The sequence below is a fragment of the Electrophorus electricus genome, chromosome 11 (genome assembly GCF_041902795.1).
Source record: "Electrophorus electricus isolate QZ-2024a chromosome 11, ASM4190279v1, whole genome shotgun sequence".
Classification (NCBI taxonomy): domain Eukaryota; kingdom Metazoa; phylum Chordata; class Actinopteri; order Gymnotiformes; family Gymnotidae; genus Electrophorus; species Electrophorus electricus.
The window spans coordinates 971,075-993,210 of NC_137507.1; the positions used below are offsets into that span (position 1 = coordinate 971,075).

Here is a 22,136-nt window from a genome sequence, read left to right on the forward strand (position 1 = left end):
AAAAGATTCCACTTATGGCCCATCTGAAATTTTGGTTGGGTAATAAAATGATTTATAGGTTAATGTGATACAAGTCTCTCACTGCTGAGAGTCCTCCTTCTGATGCACAATATCATTCATAGCAAACATCGGTCATGGAAGAGTTTTCTCAAGTTCTTGCAAAATGGTTTCTTCCTGTTGGTGATGAATACACCTCTTCTTTGTGTAACCCCTAAAATTACAAATCACTTGGGAATGGAATCGTGCCAAGCTCGATGACAGACAGGATTCAGTAATACTCATTATTGGTCTGATCTTTGACATATTGTGAAGATGAAGGCAGGAAGTGTGACAATAAGGATTAGATCCAAAGCACTGAAAATGTCTTTTTCATTGGCATTCATTATTAAAAGCGTAGTGTATGTACGATAAATCCATCATAGTTTCCAGTATATTAACAGAAAATTAATAAAAATGCTTCTTTTCAAGCAATGGTGGTTCAGTATGTATGATAAAGTCATCATAGTTTCCAGTATTCGAACGGAAAAAAAAGGGTAAAAAAAAAATGCTTTTTTTCAAGCATTAGTGTTTAATTATGCATGACAAAGCCATCATAGTTTCCAGAATGGCAACGGAAAATTGCACAAAATGCTTGTTTTCATGCATTGGTGGTTCAGTGGTAGAATTCTCGCCTGCCACGCGGGAGACCCGGGTCCGATTCCCGGCCAATGCATTTAATGGCTTCTTTTGTTTTGGTAGTTGTTTAAAGCCTTTCCGTCACCATTCAGAACCTTCACTCTAAAAATGCCTTTTGGCTTTCTTGACGTTTCAATTTTTCTTAATGTTTGTCTAATTGTTTTTCTATGCATATGGAAAAGATTCCACTTACGGCCCATCTGAAATTTTGGTTGGGTAAGAAAATGATTTATAGGTTACTGTGATGCAAGTCTCTCAGTGCTGAGAGCCCTCCTTCTGATGCACAATATCATTCATAGCAAACATCGGTCATGGAAGAGTTTTCTCAAGTTCTTGCAAAATGGTTTCTTCCTGTTGGTGATGAAGACACCTCTTCTTTGTGTAACCCCTAAAATTACAAATTACTTGGGAATGGAATCATGCCAAGCTCGATGACAGACAGGATTCAGTAATACTCGTTATTGGTCTGATCTTTGACATATTGTGAAGATGTAGGCAGGAAGTGTGACAATAAGGATTAGATCCAAAGTACTGAAAATGTCTTTTTCATTGGCATTCATTATTAAAAGCGTAGTGTATGTACGATAAATCCATCATAGTTTCCAGTATATTAACAGAAAATTAATAAAAATGCTTCTTTTCAAGCAATGGTGGTTCAGTATGTATGATAAAGTCATCATAGTTTCCAGTATTCGAACGGAAAAAAAAGGGTAAAAAAAAATGCTTTTTTTCAAGCATTAGTGTTTAATTATGCATGACAAAGCCATCATAGTTTCCAGAATGGCAACGGAAAATTGCACAAAATGCTTGTTTTCATGCATTGGTGGTTCAGTGGTAGAATTCTCGCCTGCCATGCGGGAGACCCGGGTCCGATTCCCGGCCAATGCATTCAATGGCTTCTTTTGTTTTGGTAGTTGTTTAAAGCCTTTCCGTCACCTTTCAGAACCTTCACTCTAAAAATGCCTTTTGGCTTTCTTGACGTTTCAATTTTTCTTAGTGTTTGTGTAATTGTTTTTCTATGCATATGGAAAAGATTCCACTTATGGCCCGTCTGAAATTTTGGTTGGGTAAGAAAATGATTTATAGGTTACTGTGATGCAAGTCTGTCAGTGCTGAGAGCCCTCCTTCTGATGAACAATATCATTCATAGCAAACATCGGTCATGGAAGAGTTTTCTCAAGTTCTTGCAAAATGGTTTCTTCCTGTTGGTGATGAAGACACCTCTTCTTTGTGTAACCCCTAAAATTACAAAGCACTAGGGAATGGAATCGTGCCAAGCTCGATGACAGACAGGATTCAGTAATACTCATTATTGGTCTGATCTTTGACATATTGTGAAGATGAAGGCAAGAAGTGTGACAATAAGTATTAGATCCAAAGCACTGAAAATGTCTTTTTCATTGGCATTCATTATTAAAAGCGTAGTGTATGTACGATAAATCCATCATAGTTTCCAGCATATTAACAGAAAATTAATATAAATGCTTCTTTTCAAGCAATGGTGGTTCAGTATGTATGATAAAGTCATCATAGTTTCCAGTATTCGAACGGAAAAAAAAGGGTAAAAAAAAATGCTTTTTTTCAAGCATTAGTGTTTAATTATGCATGACAAAGCCATCATAGTTTCCAGAATGGCAACGGAAAATTGCACAAAATGCTTGTTTTCATGCATTGGTGGTTCAGTGGTAGAATTCTCGCCTGCCACGCAGGAGGCCTGGGTCCGATTCCCGGCCAATGCATTCAATGACTCCTTTTGTTTTGGTAGTTGTTTAAAGCCTTTCCGTCACCTTTCAGAACCTTCACTCTAAAAATGCCTTTTGGCTTTCTTGACGTTCCAATTTTTCTTAGTGTTTGTGTAATTGTTTTTCTATGCATATGGAAAAGATTCCACTTATGGCCCATCTGAAATTTTGGTTGGGTAAGAAAATGATTTATAGGTTACTGTGATGCAAGTCTCTCAGTGCTGAGAGCTCTCCTTCTGATGCACAATATCATTCATAGCAAACATCGGTCATGGAAGAGTTTTCTCAAGTTCTTACAAAATGGTTTCTTCCTGTTGGTGATGAAGACACCTCTTCTTTGTGTAACCCCTAAAATTACAAATTACTTGGGAATGGAATCGTGTCAAGCTCGATGACAGACAGGATTCAGTAATACTCATTATTGGTCTGATCTTTGACATATTGTGAAGATGTAGGCAGGAAGTGTGACAATAAGGATTAGATCCAAAGTACTGAAAATGTCTTTTTCATTGGCATTCATTATTAAAAGCGTAGTGTATGTACGATAAATCCATCATAGTTTCCAGTATATTAACAGAAAATTAATAAAAATGCTTCTTTTCAAGCAATGGTGGTTCAGTATGTATGATAAAGTCATCATAGTTTCCAGTAATCGAACGGAAAAAAAAGGGTAAAAAAAAATGCTTTTTTTCAAGCATTAGTGTTTAATTATGCATGACAAAGCCATCATAGTTTCCAGAATGGCAACGGAAAATTGCACAAAATGCTTGTTTTCATGCATTGGTGGTTCAGTGGTAGAATTCTCGCCTGCCACGCGGGAGACCCGGGTCCGATTCCCGGCCAATGCATTCAATGGCTTCTTTTGTTTTGGTAGTTGTTTAAAGCCTTTCCGTCACCTTTCAGAACCTTCACTCTAAAAATGCCTTTTGGCTTTCTTGACGTTTCAATTTTTCTTAGTGTTTGTGTAATTGTTTTTCTATGCATATGGAAAAGATTCCACTTATGGCCCGTCTGAAATTTTGGTTGGGTAAGAAAATGATTTATAGGTTACTGTGATGCAAGTCTGTCAGTGCTGAGAGCGCTCCTTCTGATGAACAATATCATTCATAGCAAACATCGGTCATGGAAGAGTTTTCTCAAGTTCTTGCAAAATGGTTTCTTCCTGTTGGTGATGAAGACACCTCTTCTTTGTGTAACCCCTAAAATTACAAATCACTTGGGAATGGAATCATGCCAAGCTCGATGACAGACAGGATTCAGTAATACTCATTATTGGTCTGATCTTTGACATATTGTGAAGATGAAGGCAGGAAGTGTGACAATAAGGATTAGATCCAAAGCACTGAAAATGTCTTTTTCATTGGCATTCATTATTAAAAGCGTAGTGTATGTACGATAAATCCATCATAGTTTCCAGTATATTAACAGAAAATTAATAAAAATGCTTCTTTTCAAGCAATGGTGGTTCAGTATGTATGATAAAGTCATCATAGTTTCCAGTATTCGAACGGAAAAAAAAGGGTAAAAAAAAAATGCTTTTTTTCAAGCATTAGTGTTTAATTATGCATGACAAAGCCATCATAGTTTCCAGAATGGCAACGGAAAATTGCACAAAATGCTTGTTTTCATGCATTGGTGGTTCAGTGGTAGAATTCTCGCCTGCCACGCGTGAGACCCGCGTCCGATTCCCGGCCAATGCATTTAATGGCTTCTTTTGTTTTGGTAGTTGTTTAAAGCCTTTCCGTCACCATTCAGAACCTTCACTCTAAAAATGCCTTTTGGCTTTCTTGACGTTTCAATTTTTCTTAATGTTTGTCTAATTGTTTTTCTATGCATATGGAAAAGATTCCACTTACGGCCCATCTGAAATTTTGGTTGGGTAAGAAAATGATTTATAGGTTACTGTGATGCAAGTCTCTCAGTGCTGAGAGCCCTCCTTCTGATGCACAATATCATTCATAGCAAACATCGGTCATGGAAGAGTTTTCTCAAGTTCTTGCAAAATGGTTTCTTCCTGTTGGTGATGAAGACACCTCTTCTTTGTGTAACCCCTAAAATTACAAATTACTTGGGAATGGAATCATGCCAAGCTCGATGACAGACAGGATTCAGTAATACTCGTTATTGGTCTGATCTTTGACATATTGTGAAGATGTAGGCAGGAAGTGTGACAATAAGGATTAGATCCAAAGTACTGAAAATGTCTTTTTCATTGGCATTCATTATTAAAAGCGTAGTGTATGTACGATAAATCCATCATAGTTTCCAGTATATTAACAGAAAATTAATAAAAATGCTTCTTTTCAAGCAATGGTGGTTCAGTATGTATGATAAAGTCATCATAGTTTCCAGTATTCGAACGGAAAAAAAAGGGTAAAAAAAAATGCTTTTTTTCAAGCATTAGTGTTTAATTATGCATGACAAAGCCATCATAGTTTCCAGAATGGCAACGGAAAATTGCACAAAATGCTTGTTTTCATGCATTGGTGGTTCAGTGGTAGAATTCTCGCCTGCCATGCGGGAGACCCGGGTCCGATTCCCGGCCAATGCATTCAATGGCTTCTTTTGTTTTGGTAGTTGTTTAAAGCCTTTCCGTCACCTTTCAGAACCTTCACTCTAAAAATGCCTTTTGGCTTTCTTGACGTTTCAATTTTTCTTAGTGTTTGTGTAATTGTTTTTCTATGCATATGGAAAAGATTCCACTTATGGCCCGTCTGAAATTTTGGTTGGGTAAGAAAATGATTTATAGGTTACTGTGATGCAAGTCTGTCAGTGCTGAGAGCCCTCCTTCTGATGAACAATATCATTCATAGCAAACATCGGTCATGGAAGAGTTTTCTCAAGTTCTTGCAAAATGGTTTCTTCCTGTTGGTGATGAAGACACCTCTTCTTTGTGTAACCCCTAAAATTACAAAGCACTAGGGAATGGAATCGTGCCAAGCTCGATGACAGACAGGATTCAGTAATACTCATTATTGGTCTGATCTTTGACATATTGTGAAGATGAAGGCAAGAAGTGTGACAATAAGTATTAGATCCAAAGCACTGAAAATGTCTTTTTCATTGGCATTCATTATTAAAAGCGTAGTGTATGTACGATAAATCCATCATAGTTTCCAGCATATTAACAGAAAATTAATATAAATGCTTCTTTTCAAGCAATGGTGGTTCAGTATGTATGATAAAGTCATCATAGTTTCCAGTATTCGAACGGAAAAAAAAGGGTAAAAAAAAATGCTTTTTTTCAAGCATTAGTGTTTAATTATGCATGACAAAGCCATCATAGTTTCCAGAATGGCAACGGAAAATTGCACAAAATGCTTGTTTTCATGCATTGGTGGTTCAGTGGTAGAATTCTCGCCTGCCACGCGGGAGGCCCGGGTCCGATTCCCGGCCAATGCATTCAATGACTCCTTTTGTTTTGGTAGTTGTTTAAAGCCTTTCCGTCACCTTTCAGAACCTTCACTCTAAAAATGCCTTTTGGCTTTCTTGACGTTTCAATTTTTCTTAGTGTTTGTGTAATTGTTTTTCTATGCATATGGAAAAGATTCCACTTATGGCCCATCTGAAATTTTGGTTGGGTAATAAAATGATTTATAGGTTAATGTGATACAAGTCTCTCACTGCTGAGAGTCCTCCTTCTGATGCACAATATCATTCATAGCAAACATCGGTCATGGAAGAGTTTTCTCAAGTTCTTGCAAAATGGTTTCTTCCTGTTGGTGATGAATACACCTCTTCTTTGTGTAACCCCTAAAATTACAAATCACTTGGGAATGGAATCGTGCCAAGCTCGATGACAGACAGGATTCAGTAATACTCATTATTGGTCTGATCTTTGACATATTGTGAAGATGAAGGCAGGAAGTGTGACAATAAGGATTAGATCCAAAGCACTGAAAATGTCTTTTTCATTGGCATTCATTATTAAAAGCGTAGTGTATGTACGATAAATCCATCATAGTTTCCAGTATATTAACAGAAAATTAATAAAAATGCTTCTTTTCAAGCAATGGTGGTTCAGTATGTATGATAAAGTCATCATAGTTTCCAGTATTCGAACGGAAAAAAAAGGGTAAAAAAAAAATGCTTTTTTTCAAGCATTAGTGTTTAATTATGCATGACAAAGCCATCATAGTTTCCAGAATGGCAACGGAAAATTGCACAAAATGCTTGTTTTCATGCATTGGTGGTTCAGTGGTAGAATTCTCGCCTGCCACGCGGGAGACCCGGGTCCGATTCCCGGCCAATGCATTTAATGGCTTCTTTTGTTTTGGTAGTTGTTTAAAGCCTTTCCGTCACCATTCAGAACCTTCACTCTAAAAATGCCTTTTGGCTTTCTTGACGTTTCAATTTTTCTTAATGTTTGTCTAATTGTTTTTCTATGCATATGGAAAAGATTCCACTTACGGCCCATCTGAAATTTTGGTTGGGTAAGAAAATGATTTATAGGTTACTGTGATGCAAGTCTCTCAGTGCTGAGAGCCCTCCTTCTGATGCACAATATCATTCATAGCAAACATCGGTCATGGAAGAGTTTTCTCAAGTTCTTGCAAAATGGTTTCTTCCTGTTGGTGATGAAGACACCTCTTCTTTGTGTAACCCCTAAAATTACAAATTACTTGGGAATGGAATCATGCCAAGCTCGATGACAGACAGGATTCAGTAATACTCGTTATTGGTCTGATCTTTGACATATTGTGAAGATGTAGGCAGGAAGTGTGACAATAAGGATTAGATCCAAAGTACTGAAAATGTCTTTTTCATTGGCATTCATTATTAAAAGCGTAGTGTATGTACGATAAATCCATCATAGTTTCCAGTATATTAACAGAAAATTAATAAAAATGCTTCTTTTCAAGCAATGGTGGTTCAGTATGTATGATAAAGTCATCATAGTTTCCAGTATTCGAACGGAAAAAAAAGGGTAAAAAAAAATGCTTTTTTTCAAGCATTAGTGTTTAATTATGCATGACAAAGCCATCATAGTTTCCAGAATGGCAACGGAAAATTGCACAAAATGCTTGTTTTCATGCATTGGTGGTTCAGTGGTAGAATTCTCGCCTGCCATGCGGGAGACCCGGGTCCGATTCCCGGCCAATGCATTCAATGGCTTCTTTTGTTTTGGTAGTTGTTTAAAGCCTTTCCGTCACCTTTCAGAACCTTCACTCTAAAAATGCCTTTTGGCTTTCTTGACGTTTCAATTTTTCTTAGTGTTTGTGTAATTGTTTTTCTATGCATATGGAAAAGATTCCACTTATGGCCCGTCTGAAATTTTGGTTGGGTAAGAAAATGATTTATAGGTTACTGTGATGCAAGTCTGTCAGTGCTGAGAGCCCTCCTTCTGATGAACAATATCATTCATAGCAAACATCGGTCATGGAAGAGTTTTCTCAAGTTCTTGCAAAATGGTTTCTTCCTGTTGGTGATGAAGACACCTCTTCTTTGTGTAACCCCTAAAATTACAAAGCACTAGGGAATGGAATCGTGCCAAGCTCGATGACAGACAGGATTCAGTAATACTCATTATTGGTCTGATCTTTGACATATTGTGAAGATGAAGGCAAGAAGTGTGACAATAAGTATTAGATCCAAAGCACTGAAAATGTCTTTTTCATTGGCATTCATTATTAAAAGCGTAGTGTATGTACGATAAATCCATCATAGTTTCCAGCATATTAACAGAAAATTAATATAAATGCTTCTTTTCAAGCAATGGTGGTTCAGTATGTATGATAAAGTCATCATAGTTTCCAGTATTCGAACGGAAAAAAAAGGGTAAAAAAAAATGCTTTTTTTCAAGCATTAGTGTTTAATTATGCATGACAAAGCCATCATAGTTTCCAGAATGGCAACGGAAAATTGCACAAAATGCTTGTTTTCATGCATTGGTGGTTCAGTGGTAGAATTCTCGCCTGCCACGCAGGAGGCCTGGGTCCGATTCCCGGCCAATGCATTCAATGACTCCTTTTGTTTTGGTAGTTGTTTAAAGCCTTTCCGTCACCTTTCAGAACCTTCACTCTAAAAATGCCTTTTGGCTTTCTTGACGTTCCAATTTTTCTTAGTGTTTGTGTAATTGTTTTTCTATGCATATGGAAAAGATTCCACTTATGGCCCATCTGAAATTTTGGTTGGGTAATAAAATGATTTATAGGTTAATGTGATACAAGTCTCTCACTGCTGAGAGTCCTCCTTCTGATGCACAATATCATTCATAGCAAACATCGGTCATGGAAGAGTTTTCTCAAGTTCTTGCAAAATGGTTTCTTCCTGTTGGTGATGAATACACCTCTTCTTTGTGTAACCCCTAAAATTACAAATCACTTGGGAATGGAATCGTGCCAAGCTCGATGACAGACAGGATTCAGTAATACTCATTATTGGTCTGATCTTTGACATATTGTGAAGATGAAGGCAGGAAGTGTGACAATAAGGATTAGATCCAAAGCACTGAAAATGTCTTTTTCATTGGCATTCATTATTAAAAGCGTAGTGTATGTACGATAAATCCATCATAGTTTCCAGTATATTAACAGAAAATTAATAAAAATGCTTCTTTTCAAGCAATGGTGGTTCAGTATGTATGATAAAGTCATCATAGTTTCCAGTATTCGAACGGAAAAAAAAGGGTAAAAAAAAAATGCTTTTTTTCAAGCATTAGTGTTTAATTATGCATGACAAAGCCATCATAGTTTCCAGAATGGCAACGGAAAATTGCACAAAATGCTTGTTTTCATGCATTGGTGGTTCAGTGGTAGAATTCTCGCCTGCCACGCGTGAGACCCGCGTCCGATTCCCGGCCAATGCATTTAATGGCTTCTTTTGTTTTGGTAGTTGTTTAAAGCCTTTCCGTCACCATTCAGAACCTTCACTCTAAAAATGCCTTTTGGCTTTCTTGACGTTTCAATTTTTCTTAATGTTTGTCTAATTGTTTTTCTATGCATATGGAAAAGATTCCACTTACGGCCCATCTGAAATTTTGGTTGGGTAAGAAAATGATTTATAGGTTACTGTGATGCAAGTCTCTCAGTGCTGAGAGCCCTCCTTCTGATGCACAATATCATTCATAGCAAACATCGGTCATGGAAGAGTTTTCTCAAGTTCTTGCAAAATGGTTTCTTCCTGTTGGTGATGAAGACACCTCTTCTTTGTGTAACCCCTAAAATTACAAATTACTTGGGAATGGAATCATGCCAAGCTCGATGACAGACAGGATTCAGTAATACTCGTTATTGGTCTGATCTTTGACATATTGTGAAGATGTAGGCAGGAAGTGTGACAATAAGGATTAGATCCAAAGTACTGAAAATGTCTTTTTCATTGGCATTCATTATTAAAAGCGTAGTGTATGTACGATAAATCCATCATAGTTTCCAGTATATTAACAGAAAATTAATAAAAATGCTTCTTTTCAAGCAATGGTGGTTCAGTATGTATGATAAAGTCATCATAGTTTCCAGTATTCGAACGGAAAAAAAAGGGTAAAAAAAAATGCTTTTTTTCAAGCATTAGTGTTTAATTATGCATGACAAAGCCATCATAGTTTCCAGAATGGCAACGGAAAATTGCACAAAATGCTTGTTTTCATGCATTGGTGGTTCAGTGGTAGAATTCTTGCCTGCCATGCGGGAGACCCGGGTCCGATTCCCGGCCAATGCATTCAATGGCTTCTTTTGTTTTGGTAGTTGTTTAAAGCCTTTCCGTCACCTTTCAGAACCTTCACTCTAAAAATGCCTTTTGGCTTTCTTGACGTTTCAATTTTTCTTAGTGTTTGTGTAATTGTTTTTCTATGCATATGGAAAAGATTCCACTTATGGCCCGTCTGAAATTTTGGTTGGGTAAGAAAATGATTTATAGGTTACTGTGATGCAAGTCTGTCAGTGCTGAGAGCCCTCCTTCTGATGAACAATATCATTCATAGCAAACATCGGTCATGGAAGAGTTTTCTCAAGTTCTTGCAAAATGGTTTCTTCCTGTTGGTGATGAAGACACCTCTTCTTTGTGTAACCCCTAAAATTACAAAGCACTAGGGAATGGAATCGTGCCAAGCTCGATGACAGACAGGATTCAGTAATACTCATTATTGGTCTGATCTTTGACATATTGTGAAGATGAAGGCAAGAAGTGTGACAATAAGTATTAGATCCAAAGCACTGAAAATGTCTTTTTCATTGGCATTCATTATTAAAAGCGTAGTGTATGTACGATAAATCCATCATAGTTTCCAGCATATTAACAGAAAATTAATATAAATGCTTCTTTTCAAGCAATGGTGGTTCAGTATGTATGATAAAGTCATCATAGTTTCCAGTATTCGAACGGAAAAAAAAGGGTAAAAAAAAATGCTTTTTTTCAAGCATTAGTGTTTAATTATGCATGACAAAGCCATCATAGTTTCCAGAATGGCAACGGAAAATTGCACAAAATGCTTGTTTTCATGCATTGGTGGTTCAGTGGTAGAATTCTCGCCTGCCACGCGGGAGGCCCGGGTCCGATTCCCGGCCAATGCATTCAATGACTCCTTTTGTTTTGGTAGTTGTTTAAAGCCTTTCCGTCACCTTTCAGAACCTTCACTCTAAAAATGCCTTTTGGCTTTCTTGACGTTTCAATTTTTCTTAGTGTTTGTGTAATTGTTTTTCTATGCATATGGAAAAGATTCCACTTATGGCCCATCTGAAATTTTGGTTGGGTAATAAAATGATTTATAGGTTAATGTGATACAAGTCTCTCACTGCTGAGAGTCCTCCTTCTGATGCACAATATCATTCATAGCAAACATCGGTCATGGAAGAGTTTTCTCAAGTTCTTGCAAAATGGTTTCTTCCTGTTGGTGATGAATACACCTCTTCTTTGTGTAACCCCTAAAATTACAAATCACTTGGGAATGGAATCGTGCCAAGCTCGATGACAGACAGGATTCAGTAATACTCATTATTGGTCTGATCTTTGAAATATTGTGAAGATGAAGGCAGGAAGTGTGACAATAAGGATTAGATCCAAAGCACTGAAAATGTCTTTTTCATTGGCATTCATTATTAAAAGCGTAGTGTATGTATGATAAATCCATCATAGTTTCCAGTATATTAACAGAAAATTAATAAAAATGCTTCTTTTCAAGCAATGGTGGTTCAGTATGTATGATAAAGTCATCATAGTTTCCAGTATTCGAACGGAAAAAAAAGGGTAAAAAAAAAATGCTTTTTTTCAAGCATTAGTGTTTAATTATGCATGACAAAGCCATCATAGTTTCCAGAATGGCAACGGAAAATTGCACAAAATGCTTGTTTTCATGCATTGGTGGTTCAGTGGTAGAATTCTCGCCTGCCACGCGTGAGACCCGCGTCCGATTCCCGGCCAATGCATTTAATGGCTTCTTTTGTTTTGGTAGTTGTTTAAAGCCTTTCCGTCACCTTTCAGAACCTTCACTCTAAAAATGCCTTTTGGCTTTCTTGACGTTTCAATTTTTCTTAGTGTTTGTCTAATTGTTTTTCTATGCATATGGAAAAGATTCCACTTATGGCCCATCTGAAATTTTGGTTGGGTAATAAAATGATTTATAGGTTACTGTGATGCAAGTCTCTCAGTGCTGAGAGCCCTCCTTCTGATGCACAATATCATTCATAGCAAACATCGGTCATGGAAGAGTTTTCTCAAGTTCTTGCAAAATGGTTTCTTCCTGTTGGTGATGAAGACACCTCTTCTTTGTGTAACCCCTAAAATGACAAATTACTTGGGAATGGAATCATGCCAAGCTCGATGACAGACAGGATTCAGTAATACTCATTATTGGTCTGATCTTTGACATATTGTGAAGATGTAGGCAGGAAGTGTGACAATAAGGAATAGATCCAAAGTACTGAAAATGTCTTTTTCATTGGCATTCATTATTAAAAGCGTAGTGTATGTACGATAAATCCATCATAGTTTCCAGTATATTAACAGAAAATTAATAAAAATGCTTCTTTTCAAGCAATGGTGGTTCAGTATGTATGATAAAGTCATCATAGTTTCCAGTATTCGAACGGAAAAAAAAGGGTAAAAAAAAATGCTTTTTTTCAAGCATTAGTGTTTAATTATGCATGACAAAGCCATCATAGTTTCCAGAATGGCAACGGAAAATTGCACAAAATGCTTATTTTCATGCATTGGTCGTTCAGTGGTACAATTCTCGCCTGCCACGCGGGAGACCCGGGGTCTGATTCCCGGCCAATGCATTCAATGACTCCTTTTGTTTTGGTAGTTGTTTAAAGCCTTTCCGTCACCTTTCAGAACCTTCACTCTAAAAATGCCTTTTGGCTTTCTTGACGTTTCAATTTTTCTTAGTGTTTGTGTAATTGTTTTTCTATGCATATGGAAAAGATTCCACTTATGGCCCATCTGAAATTTTGGTTGGGTAATAAAATGATTTATAGGTTAATGTGATACAAGTCTCTCACTGCTGAGAGTCCTCCTTCTGATGCACAATATCATTCATAGCAAACATCGGTCATGGAAGAGTTTTCTCAAGTTCTTGCAAAATGGTTTCTTCCTGTTGGTGATGAAGACACCTCTTCTTTGTGTAACCCCTAAAATTACAAATTACTTGGGAATGGAATCATGCCAAGCTCGATGACAGACAGGATTCAGTAATACTCATTATTGGTCTGATCTTTGACATATTGTGAAGATGTAGGCAGGAAGTGTGACAATAAGGATTAGATCCAAAGTACTGAAAATGTCTTTTTCATTGGCATTCATTATTAAAAGCGTAGTGTATGTACGATAAATCCATCATAGTTTCCAGTATATTAACAGAAAATTAATAAAAATGCTTCTTTTCAAGCAATGGTGGTTCAGTATGTATGATAAAGTCATCATAGTTTCCAGTATTCGAACGGAAAAAAAAGGGTAAAAAAAAATGCTTTTTTTCAAGCATTAGTGTTTAATTATGCATGACAAAGCCATCATAGTTTCCAGAATGGCAACGGAAAATTGCACAAAATGCTTATTTTCATGCATTGGTGGTTCAGTGGGAGAATTCTCGCCTGCCACGCGGGAGACCCGGGGTCTGATTCCCGGCCAATGCATTCAATGACTCCTTTTGTTTTGGTAGTTGTTTAAAGCCTTTCCGTCACCTTTCAGAACCTTCGCTCTAAAAATGCCTTTTGGCTTTCTTGACGTTTCAATTTTTCTTAGTGTTTGTGTAATTGTTTTTCTATGCATGTGGAAAAGATTCCACTTATGGCCCGTCTGAAATTTTGGTTGGGTAAGAAAATGATTTATAGGTTACTGTGATGCAAGTCTGTCAGTGCTGAGAGCCCTCCTTCTGATGAACAATATCATTCATAGCAAACATCGGTCATGGAAGAGTTTTCTCAAGTTCTTGCAAAATGGTTTCTTCCTGTTGGTGATGAAGACACCTCTTCTTTGTGTAACCCCTAAAATTACAAATCACTTGGGAATGGAATCATGCCAAGCTCGATGACAGACAGGATTCAGTAATACTCATTATTGGTCTGATCTTTGACATATTGTGAAGATGAAGGCAGGAAGTGTGACAATAAGGATTAGATCCAAAGCACTGAAAATGTCTTTTTCATTGGCATTCATTATTAAAAGCGTAGTGTATGTACGATAAATCCATCATAGTTTCCAGTATATTAACAGAAAATTAATAAAAATGCTTCTTTTCAAGCAATGGTGGTTCAGTATGTATGATAAAGTCATCATAGTTTCCAGTATTCGAACGGAAAAAAAAGGGTAAAAAAAAAATGCTTTTTTTCAAGCATTAGTGTTTAATTATGCATGACAAAGCCATCATAGTTTCCAGAATGGCAACGGAAAATTGCACAAAATGCTTATTTTAATGCATTGGTGGTTCAGTGGTAGAATTCTTGCCTGCCACGCGGGAGACCCGGGTCCGGTTCCCGGCCAATGCATTCAATGACTCCTTTTGTTTTGGTAGTTGTTTAAAGCCTTTCCGTCACCTTTCAGAACCTTCACTCTAAAAATGCCTTTTGGCTTTCTTGACGTTTCAATTTTTCTTAGTGTTTGTGTAATTGTTTTTCTATGCATGTGGAAAAGATTCCACTTATGGCCCGTCTGAAATTTTGGTTGGGTAAGAAAATGATTTATAGGTTACTGTGATGCAAGTCTGTCAGTGCTGAGAGCCCTCCTTCTGATGAACAATATCATTCATAGCAAACATCGGTCATGGAAGAGTTTTCTCAAGTTCTTGCAAAATGGTTTCTTCCTGTTGGTGATGAAGACACCTCTTCTTTGTGTAACCCCTAAAATTACAAATCACTTGGGAATGGAATCATGCCAAGCTCGATGACAGACAGGATTCAGTAATACTCATTATTGGTCTGATCTTTGACATATTGTGAAGATGAAGGCAGGAAGTGTGACAATAAGGATTAGATCCAAAGCACTGAAAATGTCTTTTTCATTGGCATTCATTATTAAAAGCTTAGTGTATGTACGATAAATCCATCATAGTTTCCAGTATATTAACAGAAAATTAATAAAAATGCTTCTTTTCAAGCAATGGTGGTTCAGTATGTATGATAAAGTCATCATAGTTTCCAGTAATCGAACGGAAAAAAAAGGGTAAAAAAAAATGCTTTTTTTCAAGCATTAGTGTTTAATTATGCATGACAAAGCCATCATAGTTTCCAGAATGGCAACGGAAAATTGCACAAAATGCTTATTTTCATGCATTGGTGGTTCAGTGGGAGAATTCTCGCCTGCCACGCGGGAGACCCGGGGTCTGATTCCCGGCCAATGCATTCAATGACTCCTTTTGTTTTGGTAGTTGTTTAAAGCCTTTCCGTCACCTTTCAGAACCTTCGCTCTAAAAATGCCTTTTGGCTTTCTTGACGTTTCAATTTTTCTTAGTGTTTGTGTAATTGTTTTTCTATGCATGTGGAAAAGATTCCACTTATGGCCCGTCTGAAATTTTGGTTGGGTAAGAAAATGATTTATAGGTTACTGTGATGCAAGTCTGTCAGTGCTGAGAGCCCTCCTTCTGATGAACAATATCATTCATAGCAAACATCGGTCATGGAAGAGTTTTCTCAAGTTCTTGCAAAATGGTTTCTTCCTGTTGGTGATGAAGACACCTCTTCTTTGTGTAACCCCTAAAATTACAAATCACTTGGGAATGGAATCATGCCAAGCTCGATGACAGACAGGATTCAGTAATACTCATTATTGGTCTGATCTTTGACATATTGTGAAGATGAAGGCAGGAAGTGTGACAATAAGGATTAGATCCAAAGCACTGAAAATGTCTTTTTCATTGGCATTCATTATTAAAAGCGTAGTGTATGTACGATAAATCCATCATAGTTTCCAGTATATTAACAGAAAATTAATAAAAATGCTTCTTTTCAAGCAATGGTGGTTCAGTATGTATGATAAAGTCATCATAGTTTCCAGTAATCGAACGGAAAAAAAAGGGTAAAAAAAAATGCTTTTTTTCAAGCATTAGTGTTTAATTATGCATGACAAAGCCATCATAGTTTCCAGAATGGCAACGGAAAATTGCACAAAATGCTTGTTTTCATGCATTGGTGGTTCAGTGGTAGAATTCTCGCCTGCCACGCGGGAGACCCGGGTCCGATTCCCGGCCAATGCATTCAATGGCTTCTTTTGTTTTGGTAGTTGTTTAAAGCCTTTCCGTCACCTTTCAGAACCTTCACTCTAAAAATGCCTTTTGGCTTTCTTGACGTTTCAATTTTTCTTAGTGTTTGTGTAATTGTTTTTCTATGCATATGGAAAAGATTCCACTTATGGCCCGTCTGAAATTTTGGTTGGGTAAGAAAATGATTTATAGGTTACTGTGATGCAAGTTTGTCAGTGCTGAGAGCCCTCCTTCTGATGAACAATATCATTCATAGCAAACATCGGTCATGGAAGAGTTTTCTCAAGTTCTTGCAAAATGGTTTCTTCCTGTTGGTGATGAAGACACCTCTTCTTTGTGTAACCCCTAAAATTACAAAGCACTAGGGAATGGAATCGTGCCAAGCTCGATGACAGACAGGATTCAGTAATACTCATTATTGGTCTGATCTTTGACATATTGTGAAGATGAAGGCAAGAAGTGTGACAATAAGTATTAGATCCAAAGCACTGAAAATGTCTTTTTCATTGGCATTCATTATTAAAAGCGTAGTGTATGTACGATAAATCCATCATAGTTTCCAGCATATTAACAGAAAATTAATAAAAATGCTTCTTTTCAAGCAATGGTGGTTCAGTATGTATGATAAAGTCATCATAGTTTCCAGTATTCGAACGGAAAAAAAAGGGTAAAAAAAAATGCTTTTTTTCAAGCATTAGTGTTTAATTATGCATGACAAAGCCATCATAGTTTCCAGAATGGCAACGGAAAATTGCACAAAATGCTTGTTTTCATGCATTGGTGGTTCAGTGGTAGAATTCTCGCCTGCCACGCGGGAGGCCCGGGTCCGATTCCCGGCCAATGCATTCAATGACTCCTTTTGTTTTGGTAGTTGTTTAAAGCCTTTCCGTCACCTTTCAGAACCTTCACTCTAAAAATGCCTTTTGGCTTTCTTGACGTTTCAATTTTTCTTAGTGTTTGTGTAATTGTTTTTCTATGCATATGGAAAAGATTCCACTTATGGCCCATCTGAAATTTTGGTTGGGTAATAAAATGATTTATAGGTTAATGTGATGCAAGTCTCTCACTGCTGAGAGTCCTCCTTCTGATGCACAATATCATTCATAGCAAACATCGGTCATGGAAGAGTTTTCTCAAGTTCTTGCAAAATGGTTTCTTCCTGTTGGTGATGAATACACCTCTTCTTTGTGTAACCCCTAAAATTACAAATCACTTGGGAATGGAATCGTGCCAAGCTCGATGACAGACAGGATTCAGTAATACTCATTATTGGTCTGATCTTTGACATATTGTGAAGATGAAGGCAGGAAGTGTGACAATAAGGATTAGATCCAAAGCACTGAAAATGTCTTTTTCATTGGCATTCATTATTAAAAGTGTAGTGTATGTACGATAAATCCATCATAGTTTCCAGTATATTAACAGAAAATTAATAAAAATGCTTCTTTTCAAGCAATGGTGGTTCAGTATGTATGATAAAGTCATCATAGTTTCCAGTATTCGAACGGAAAAAAAAGGGTAAAAAAAAAATGCTTTTTTTCAAGCATTAGTGTTTAATTATGCATGACAAAGCCATCATAGTTTCCAGAATGGCAACGGAAAATTGCACAAAATGCTTGTTTTCATGCATTGGTGGTTCAGTGGTAGAATTCTCGCCTGCCACACGTGAGACCCGCGTCCGATTCCCGGCCAATGCATTTAATGGCTTCTTTTGTTTTGGTAGTTGTTTAAAGCCTTTCCGTCACCTTTCAGAACCTTCACTCTAAAAATGCCTTTTGGCTTTCTTGACGTTTCAATTTTTCTTAATGTTTGTCTAATTGTTTTTCTATGCATATGGAAAAGATTCCACTTACGGCCCATCTGAAATTTTGGTTGGGTAAGAAAATGATTTATAGGTTACTGTGATGCAAGTCTCTCAGTGCTGAGAGCCCTCCTTCTGATGCACAATATCATTCATAGCAAACATCGGTCATGGAAGAGTTTTCTCAAGTTCTTGCAAAATGGTTTCTTCCTGTTGGTGATGAAGACACCTCTTCTTTGTGTAACCCCTAAAATTACAAATTACTTGGGAATGGAATCATGCCAAGCTCGATGACAGACAGGATTCAGTAATACTCGTTATTGGTCTGATCTTTGACATATTGTGAAGATGTAGGCAGGAAGTGTGACAATAAGGATTAGATCCAAAGTACTGAAAATGTCTTTTTCATTGGCATTCATTATTAAAAGCGTAGTGTATGTACGATAAATCCATCATAGTTTCCAGTATATTAACAGAAAATTAATAAAAATGCTTCTTTTCAAGCAATGGTGGTTCAGTATGTATGATAAAGTCATCATAGTTTCCAGTATTCGAACGGAAAAAAAAGGGTAAAAAAAAATGCTTTTTTTCAAGCATTAGTGTTTAATTATGCATGACAAAGCCATCATAGTTTCCAGAATGGCAACGGAAAATTGCACAAAATGCTTGTTTTCATGCATTGGTGGTTCAGTGGTAGAATTCTCGCCTGCCATGCGGGAGACCCGGGTCCGATTCCCGGCCAATGCATTCAATGGCTTCTTTTGTTTTGGTAGTTGTTTAAAGCCTTTCCGTCACCTTTCAGAACCTTCACTCTAAAAATGCCTTTTGGCTTTCTTGACGTTTCAATTTTTCTTAGTGTTTGTGTAATTGTTTTTCTATGCATATGGAAAAGATTCCACTTATGGCCCGTCTGAAATTTTGGTTGGGTAAGAAAATGATTTATAGGTTACTGTGATGCAAGTCTGTCAGTGCTGAGAGCCCTCCTTCTGATGAACAATATCATTCATAGCAAACATCGGTCATGGAAGAGTTTTCTCAAGTTCTTGCAAAATGGTTTCTTCCTGTTGGTGATGAATACACCTCTTCTTTGTGTAACCCCTAAAATTACAAATCACTTGGGAATGGAATCGTGCCAAGCTCGATGACAGACAGGATTCAGTAATACTCATTATTGGTCTGATCTTTGACATATTGTGAAGATGTAGGCAGGAAGTGTGACAATAAGGATTAGATCCAAAGTACTGAAAATGTCTTTTTCATTGGCATTCATTATTAAAAGCGTAGTGTATGTACGATAAATCCATCATAGTTTCCAGTATATTAACAGAAAATTAATAAAAATGCTTCTTTTCAAGCAATGGTGGTTCAGTATGTATGATAAAGTCATCATAGTTTCCAGTATTCGAACGGAAAAAAAAGGGTAAAAAAAAATGCTTTGTTTCAAGCATTAGTGTTTAATTATGCATGACAAAGCCATCATAGTTTCCAGAATGGCAACGGAAAATTGCACAAAATGCTTATTTTCATGCATTGGTGGTTCAGTGGGAGAATTCTCGCCTGCCACGCGGGAGACCCGGGGTCTGATTCCCGGCCAATGCATTCAATGACTCCTTTTGTTTTGGTAGTTGTTTAAAGCCTTTCCGTCACCTTTCAGAACCTTCACTCTAAAAATGCCTTTTGGCTTTCTTGACGTTTCAATTTTTCTTAGTGTTTGTGTAATTGTTTTTCTATTCATATGGAAAAGATTCCACTTATGGCCCGTCTGAAATTTTGGTTGGGTAAGAAAATGATTTATAGGTTAATGTGATACAAGTCTCTCACTGCTGAGAGTCCTCCTTCTGATGCACAATATCATTCATAGCAAACATCGGTCATGGAAGAGTTTTCTCAAGTTCTTGCAAAATGGTTTCTTCCTGTTGGTGATGAATACACCTCTTCTTTGTGTAACCCCTAAAATTACAAATCACTTGGGAATGGAATCGTGCCAAGCTTGATGACAGACAGGATTCAGTAATACTCATTATTGGTCTGATCTTTGACATATTGTGAAGATGAAGGCAGGAAGTGTGACAATAAGGATTAGATCCAAAGCACTGAAAATGTCTTTTTCATTGGCATTCATTATTAAAAGCGTAGTGTATGTACGATAAATCCATCATAGTTTCCAGTATATTAACAGAAAATTAATAAAAATGCTTCTTTTCAAGCTATGGTGGTTCAGTATGTATGATAAAGTCATCATAGTTTCCAGTATTCGAACGGAAAAAAAAGGGTAAAAAAAAAATGCTTTTTTTCAAGCATTAGTGTTTAATTATGCATGACAAAGCCATCATAGTTTCCAGAATGGCAACGGAAAATTGCACAAAATGCTTGTTTTCATGCATTGGTGGTTCAGTGGTAGAATTCTCGCCTGCCACGCGTGAGACCCGCGTCCGATTCCCGGCCAATGCATTTAATGGCTTCTTTTGTTTTGGTAGTTGTTTAAAGCCTTTCCGTCACCTTTCAGAACCTTCACTCTAAAAATGCCTTTTGGCTTTCTTGACGTTTCAATTTTTCTTAATGTTTGTCTAATTGTTTTTCTATGCATATGGAAAAGATTCCACTTACGGCCCATCTGAAATTTTGGTTGGGTAAGAAAATGATTTATAGGTTACTGTGATGCAAGTCTCTCAGTGCTGAGAGCCCTCCTTCTGATGCACAATATCATTCATAGCAAACATCGGTCATGGAAGAGTTTTCTCAAGTTCTTGCAAAATGGTTTCTTCCTGTTGGTGATGAAGACACCTCTTCTTTGTGTAACCCCTAAAATTACAAATTACTTGGGAATGGAATCATGCCAAGCTCGATGACAGACAGGATTCAGTAATACTCGTTATTGGTCTGATCTTTGACATATTGTGAAGATGTAGGCAGGAAGTGTGACAATAAGGATTAGATCCAAAGTACTGAAAATGTCTTTTTCATTGGCATTCATTATTAAAAGCGTAGTGTATGTACGATAAATCCATCATAGTTTCCAGTATATTAACAGAAAATTAATAAAAATGCTTCTTTTCAAGCAATGGTGGTTCAGTATGTATGATAAAGTCATCATAGTTTCCAGTATTCGAACGGAAAAAAAAGGGTAAAAAAAAATGCTTTTTTTCAAGCATTAGTGTTTAATTATGCATGACAAAGCCATCATAGTTTCCAGAATGGCAACGGAAAATTGCACAAAATGCTTGTTTTCATGCATTGGTGGTTCAGTGGTAGAATTCTCGCCTGCCATGCGGGAGACCCGGGTCCGATTCCCGGCCAATGCATTCAATGGCTTCTTTTGTATTGGTAGTTGTTTAAAGCCTTTCCGTCACCTTTCAGAACCTTCACTCTAAAAATGCCTTTTGGCTTTCTTGACGTTTCAATTTTTCTTAGTGTTTGTCTAATTGTTTTTCTATGCATATGGAAAAGATTCCACTTATGGCCCATCTGAAATTTTGGTTGGGTAAATAAAATGATTTATAGGTTACTGTGATGCAAGTCTCTCAGTGCTGAGAGCTCTCCTTCTGATGCACAATATCATTCATAGCAAACATCGGTCATGGAAGAGTTTTCTCAAGTTCTTACAAAATGGTTTCTTCCTGTTGGTGATGAAGACACCTCTTCTTTGTGTAACCCCTAAAATTACAAATTACTTGGGAATGGAATCGTGTCAAGCTCGATGACAGACAGGATTCAGTAATACTCATTATTGGTCTGATCTTTGACATATTGTGAAGATGTAGGCAGGAAGTGTGACAATAAGGATTAGATCCAAAGTACTGAAAATGTCTTTTTCATTGGCATTCATTATTAAAAGCGTAGTGTATGTACGATAAATCCATCATAGTTTCCAGTATATTAACAGAAAATTAATAAAAATGCTTCTTTTCAAGCAATGGTGGTTCATTATGTATGATAAAGTCATCATAGTTTCCAGTAATCGAACGGAAAAAAAAGGGTAAAAAAAAATGCTTTTTTTCAAGCATTAGTGTTTAATTATGCATGACAAAGCCATCATAGTTTCCAGAATGGCAACGGAAAATTGCACAAAATGCTTGTTTTCATGGATTGGTGGTTCAGTGGTAGAATTCTCGCCTGCCACGCGGGAGACCCGGGTCCGATTCCCGGCCAATGCATTCAATGGCTTCTTTTGTTTTGGTAGTTGTTTAAAGCCTTTCCGTCACCTTTCAGAACCTTCACTCTAAAAATGCCTTTTGGCTTTCTTGACGTTTCAATTTTTCTTAGTCTTTGTGTAATTGTTTTTCTATGCATA

General features: G+C 37.1%; 24 non-coding genes across 24 annotated transcripts; all 24 read left to right on the top strand.

Annotated features, from left to right (window-relative positions):
- Positions 1-641: 641 nt before the first annotated feature.
- On the top strand, positions 642-712 carry trnag-gcc (transfer RNA glycine (anticodon GCC)). The gene has a single exon. It is a non-coding gene; the product is annotated as a tRNA-Gly (tRNA).
- A 780-nt stretch (positions 713-1,492) lies between these two features.
- Positions 1,493-1,563, top strand: trnag-gcc (transfer RNA glycine (anticodon GCC)). Its single transcript has one exon. It is a non-coding gene; the product is annotated as a tRNA-Gly (tRNA).
- A 780-nt stretch (positions 1,564-2,343) lies between these two features.
- trnag-gcc (transfer RNA glycine (anticodon GCC)) lies at positions 2,344-2,414 on the top strand. The gene has a single exon. It is a non-coding gene; the product is annotated as a tRNA-Gly (tRNA).
- Positions 2,415-3,194: 780 nt separating this feature from the next.
- On the top strand, positions 3,195-3,265 carry trnag-gcc (transfer RNA glycine (anticodon GCC)). Its single transcript has one exon. It is a non-coding gene; the product is annotated as a tRNA-Gly (tRNA).
- A 781-nt stretch (positions 3,266-4,046) lies between these two features.
- trnag-gcc (transfer RNA glycine (anticodon GCC)) lies at positions 4,047-4,117 on the top strand. The gene has a single exon. It is a non-coding gene; the product is annotated as a tRNA-Gly (tRNA).
- Positions 4,118-4,897: 780 nt separating this feature from the next.
- trnag-gcc (transfer RNA glycine (anticodon GCC)) lies at positions 4,898-4,968 on the top strand. The gene has a single exon. It is a non-coding gene; the product is annotated as a tRNA-Gly (tRNA).
- Positions 4,969-5,748: 780 nt separating this feature from the next.
- Positions 5,749-5,819, top strand: trnag-gcc (transfer RNA glycine (anticodon GCC)). Its single transcript has one exon. It is a non-coding gene; the product is annotated as a tRNA-Gly (tRNA).
- A 781-nt stretch (positions 5,820-6,600) lies between these two features.
- Positions 6,601-6,671, top strand: trnag-gcc (transfer RNA glycine (anticodon GCC)). The gene has a single exon. It is a non-coding gene; the product is annotated as a tRNA-Gly (tRNA).
- Positions 6,672-7,451: 780 nt separating this feature from the next.
- On the top strand, positions 7,452-7,522 carry trnag-gcc (transfer RNA glycine (anticodon GCC)). Its single transcript has one exon. It is a non-coding gene; the product is annotated as a tRNA-Gly (tRNA).
- Positions 7,523-8,302: 780 nt separating this feature from the next.
- On the top strand, positions 8,303-8,373 carry trnag-gcc (transfer RNA glycine (anticodon GCC)). The gene has a single exon. It is a non-coding gene; the product is annotated as a tRNA-Gly (tRNA).
- Positions 8,374-9,154: 781 nt separating this feature from the next.
- trnag-gcc (transfer RNA glycine (anticodon GCC)) lies at positions 9,155-9,225 on the top strand. Its single transcript has one exon. It is a non-coding gene; the product is annotated as a tRNA-Gly (tRNA).
- Positions 9,226-10,005: 780 nt separating this feature from the next.
- Positions 10,006-10,076, top strand: trnag-gcc (transfer RNA glycine (anticodon GCC)). Its single transcript has one exon. It is a non-coding gene; the product is annotated as a tRNA-Gly (tRNA).
- Positions 10,077-10,856: 780 nt separating this feature from the next.
- trnag-gcc (transfer RNA glycine (anticodon GCC)) lies at positions 10,857-10,927 on the top strand. Its single transcript has one exon. It is a non-coding gene; the product is annotated as a tRNA-Gly (tRNA).
- A 781-nt stretch (positions 10,928-11,708) lies between these two features.
- On the top strand, positions 11,709-11,779 carry trnag-gcc (transfer RNA glycine (anticodon GCC)). Its single transcript has one exon. It is a non-coding gene; the product is annotated as a tRNA-Gly (tRNA).
- Positions 11,780-13,411: 1,632 nt separating this feature from the next.
- trnag-gcc (transfer RNA glycine (anticodon GCC)) lies at positions 13,412-13,483 on the top strand. Its single transcript has one exon. It is a non-coding gene; the product is annotated as a tRNA-Gly (tRNA).
- A 781-nt stretch (positions 13,484-14,264) lies between these two features.
- On the top strand, positions 14,265-14,335 carry trnag-gcc (transfer RNA glycine (anticodon GCC)). Its single transcript has one exon. It is a non-coding gene; the product is annotated as a tRNA-Gly (tRNA).
- A 780-nt stretch (positions 14,336-15,115) lies between these two features.
- Positions 15,116-15,187, top strand: trnag-gcc (transfer RNA glycine (anticodon GCC)). Its single transcript has one exon. It is a non-coding gene; the product is annotated as a tRNA-Gly (tRNA).
- A 780-nt stretch (positions 15,188-15,967) lies between these two features.
- Positions 15,968-16,038, top strand: trnag-gcc (transfer RNA glycine (anticodon GCC)). The gene has a single exon. It is a non-coding gene; the product is annotated as a tRNA-Gly (tRNA).
- A 780-nt stretch (positions 16,039-16,818) lies between these two features.
- trnag-gcc (transfer RNA glycine (anticodon GCC)) lies at positions 16,819-16,889 on the top strand. Its single transcript has one exon. It is a non-coding gene; the product is annotated as a tRNA-Gly (tRNA).
- A 1,632-nt stretch (positions 16,890-18,521) lies between these two features.
- trnag-gcc (transfer RNA glycine (anticodon GCC)) lies at positions 18,522-18,592 on the top strand. Its single transcript has one exon. It is a non-coding gene; the product is annotated as a tRNA-Gly (tRNA).
- Positions 18,593-19,372: 780 nt separating this feature from the next.
- On the top strand, positions 19,373-19,444 carry trnag-gcc (transfer RNA glycine (anticodon GCC)). Its single transcript has one exon. It is a non-coding gene; the product is annotated as a tRNA-Gly (tRNA).
- A 781-nt stretch (positions 19,445-20,225) lies between these two features.
- trnag-gcc (transfer RNA glycine (anticodon GCC)) lies at positions 20,226-20,296 on the top strand. Its single transcript has one exon. It is a non-coding gene; the product is annotated as a tRNA-Gly (tRNA).
- Positions 20,297-21,076: 780 nt separating this feature from the next.
- trnag-gcc (transfer RNA glycine (anticodon GCC)) lies at positions 21,077-21,147 on the top strand. The gene has a single exon. It is a non-coding gene; the product is annotated as a tRNA-Gly (tRNA).
- Positions 21,148-21,928: 781 nt separating this feature from the next.
- Positions 21,929-21,999, top strand: trnag-gcc (transfer RNA glycine (anticodon GCC)). Its single transcript has one exon. It is a non-coding gene; the product is annotated as a tRNA-Gly (tRNA).
- The last annotated feature ends 137 nt before the right edge of the window (positions 22,000-22,136 follow it).